Source organism: Martes martes, assembly GCF_963455335.1.
Source record: "Martes martes genome assembly, chromosome: 9".
Classification (NCBI taxonomy): domain Eukaryota; kingdom Metazoa; phylum Chordata; class Mammalia; order Carnivora; family Mustelidae; genus Martes; species Martes martes.
In genome coordinates, this window is record NC_137896.1 from 6185877 (window position 1) to 6190127 (window position 4251).

The window sequence follows — 4251 nt, forward strand, 5'->3', positions numbered from 1 at the left end:
TGTAACACTAAATAGAGTTTACAAGGAGAGGAAATTGCAATTGGTCAGCAAAAGGCCTGCCAATCACAGTCTCTGTCAATAAATTCTTTGCCTTTAACGGAGCTGGGAGATGAAGGAAGCTACTAGATTAACATCATCTTGCAGAACGTGGGAAACGTCAGGTTCAATTAGGTGTGTCGAACTGGATGAACCACTTTGTGGGGAGAGGTGGCTATTTCTCTGAAAGCTGGGGAAAAAGAATCCTTAATCATGGCTATCAATGACCAGGGTCTTTTCATTTACATAAATGCAATAATGACTTTCTAAAAGGAGATTTAAATATATATATATATATATATATACATATATATATATATATATATATATAATAAGCTCCCTGTTTATTTCTTCCTGAAGACATAATAACTTCATTTGGTACTGGTGATAGGCATAGGAAACTCTCTACTTCCAAATGATTTTTCTTATTACAGCAAAACAAAAACAAAAACAAAAACAACCCCCCAAAACCCACTTTCTTAATTAAAATTGTTTTGTACATAATCAAGTTGTACATTTTAGTAGGAAGGAAGATTAATTAAAATTTCAAAGTTACTGTATGAATCCCTTAAATTGTGTAGACTTTAGCTTTCTGACAATAGATTCTTGGGAGTGGTGAGAGAAGGTGGGGGAGGCGGAGAGAAAGGAAGGGGAAAGCACACAAACTCTAAACGCTGTCAACATCAGACTTGTCAGAAATCGAGAATAAGACTCAAATATGAATGCAAAAATCTGACACCATTTTGATGGTTGCAGAATGACTGTTTTGCACCTGCACATCTTTCTGATGAAGAGTGACTTTTCAAAGGTGGCCTGAGGTTGACAGAGAGTAAGGTCACAGTGGGAACAATGCAGAGTACTGGCTAGTCAAACAAAATAATAGTGTGTCACAATTGGTTTTTACCTAATTCCAATCTCCTGCTTGAAGTCAGTCCCGGACAAAAAAAAGTCAAAAAGTGAACTCTCCTTGGTGACGTGGCTCACAGGGGCTGGACCTCCAGGCTTTTCCCTGATGCCCTCAGGTATCGATGGAAACTTCTGCAATTTTTAAGCATAATTATTGATACCATCTGCAGTTTGTTGTTTTTACAACATTGTTTTACTGACTATAATAGTAGCACATGCTCATTGTTGAAAATTTGGGAAATTGGTCATAGCTTAAGGAAAAATGAAAACATCACCCATAATCTCACTACTGAGAGATAAGCATTCTATAAATATTTTGGACTGTTTCTGCCAGTTTTTCATTCCATGTGCTTATGTACACATGTATGTGCCTACGCTCAGGGTGTGTATCCATGTGAAATGTTATGAAATTGGCAGCGTAGAACACGTATAATTTTATATTCTAACTCTAACGTTATATTGTGAGCAGTTTCCAAATCATTAAGAGTTCCGGGAAAAATGGTGTTTGATAGCCAGATAAATTTCCATTAGAAGGAAGAAGTCATAATTTGTTTGTTTGTTTTGGGTGGTAAGGTTGTCTCTCATTTTTCATTCAGAACTTGTTCTGTGGTAAACACCCTTATACTGAAGTCTGTATATCTGACAATATTTTCCAGGGTTTTTTCCTGGGAGTGTAATGCCAGCTGCAAAGGAGAGGAACAACCTTGAGACTCTAGATAAGGACAGCCGGAATGTAACAATGTCCACTCTGTGGGGTAGATTTGGGGACCTGTTCCCCCGCCCCCATTTTTGATGTGGGTTATGCTGCGTAGTCGGCAAGTGTTACTTCAGGGGGGAGGTAAGTAAGTGTCATCAGAGCAGGCTCCCTCTGTGTTTCTCCCTCCTGTGAAGATTCCAGTGGCATCTTCTAGGTTTGCTGACAAAAATACGTTTGGACTCTTATTATTTCTCAGAAACAAGATGAAGAAAACTTAGACTGACTCTAGAATTATACCCACACACATATATATTATGTAGATAAACAATTAAAAAGAGCCAACAAATTTATGTCTTGATGACATTACGTTCCTGAAAAAAAAAAATCACTCCTGATGGTTTCTTTGTTGTTATTATTTTGAAGGGACGGATTCCCTAAATTAGAAGCATAGCAGTGGGGTCCGAGAAGTCAAACTGGAATTTTCAAGCAGTTCACCAGTTTAATGAGATTATGTCTAAGCAAAATATCACTACCTTTTTAAAGCCACTATAGGAGTAATTGATATACACAAGAAATGATACTGACTACTCAAAATACGCAGTGTTTTGTATTTGTATTATTTAACAGAAGAACCCACCAAGTAGGTATTAGTATTATTATCAGTGTTTTACTTATAAGGTAATGAAACTAGGAGAATTTAAACAATCCACCCAAGGACCTACCCAGGTAGCTAAAGAACAAATCTGGAATCAGAAACCATGTGTATGTGACTCTCAAATCTGACCTTTACTTCATGGTACTACTTCATGGCACTAATCACTATATTACTTCATAGTATTATATCACAGTACTACTCCATAGTATTATATCATGGCGCTACTTCAGAATCCCGGTTCATGGTACTTCATCACAGTACTGTTTTGTTACGCTACTTCATGGTACTTCTTGACAATATTACTTCACAGAGGTACTTCATAGTATTATAAGTTAAAGTACTCAAAGGACTACTTCATGGGGCTACTTCAGAATCCTGTTTCACGGTACTTCATCATAGTACTATGTCATTATACTACCTCATGATACTACTTTATGATATTACTTCAGAGAAGTACTTCATGGTAGTACTTTGTGGTAGTATTCCACAGTAGTACTTCACAGCAGTACATCATGGTACTACATCACACTAGTACTTCACAGTAGTACTTCATGATATTATTCACTGCAGTATTTCAAAGAAGTACTTCACCCTACCACTTTATTGCTCCCTAACTAGGGAGTTTATCTATGGTGATTACATTTTGTTAGAAGAAAATTTTCAAAAAAAATATTAAACCATGACTCTCATATATAAGAAGAACATGGATGAGCAACTTTTTAACTCACTCAATGAGGAAATTAGGTGGATCTTACCATGGGTACAGTGGAGAAATCCGAAAAGCACACATTCCCATGGAATAAAGTAACATTGAAATGAATGTGTGAATGGATGCCAGACTAGCTTCTTCCACAGTGGGGGGAAGTCAGTTGAACTTCTACTGGACAGGACAGAATGTATAGGCAGATAGATAAGAATTACTCTGCTTTGATGTAAAATAACTCCGGGAGAACAAATAATCCCTCTAGTGTAGACAATGCCAGGGTCCCACCGAAGGATAAAAGTTCTCCTATCGTGTGTACTCTTAGAACACAATGCTACCAGTTCTTGTTATAGAAGACAATAGCTCAGTCCTTCAAGTCCCTCTAACTTAGATTATCTAGGTAATTGAAATGAAAAGGCACTTATACATATTATCTACATTTTATTTGCTTGGTAGAAGCTTGACGAAATCCACACTGTGCAATGACTTTACCAGAGTCATCTTGGAAGGAGATTAGGGGGTGGAGTTTTATATTCTCTGACTTTTACCCACAAATTTTCTTGGTTTATGAAGTCACAGCGTAGTTTTTCTAAATGCCAGCCTTGCAAAATTCAAGTTGGGAATGAAATTCAAGCTGTGTTTTTTCTGCTGCTTCTAGTCCATCATTGCTAGTAATAAAGAGACTGCAAATTTGTCAGCCAAGTTCTGACAGTAAAATCTTTATTACTGGTGATGATGTAAGAGGCAAAGAGCACAGCTTGAGTTTTAGATCCCAAGTTGAATACAGAAAGCTGATGCGTAGAAAAATAAAAAATAAAACATCTTACACAGAACAAATTCGATCATTCACGCAAGATAAATGCAGACCCCAAGAAGGCCAATTTTATAGTCATGGAACCGACCTGTTAATTGTTAATCAGAAGGTGAAGAAATTAATGTAGGGATTAAGTAGCCCAACAGAAAGAAGTGGATAAAAACAGAAAATTAATTTAAAGCAACAGCTAGCAATACAAGTCAGCTTCGGTGTATGGCTGTGGGGAAAAATTGATAAAGCAATTTCTCAGAAAATCTATAAAGTCCTACAAAATTGCCTTGTGATAAGAATTGCAGAAGAAACAAACATTTAGCCTGTTGGGAGTTGGAGGATTGTTTAATTAAAATTAAACTAGATCCAAAGGGTAGGTTAATTACCACAGGTCTTGATCAAGGAGCATTAATAAGAAAGCAAGAACTAAATTGGGAAACAAAACAAAA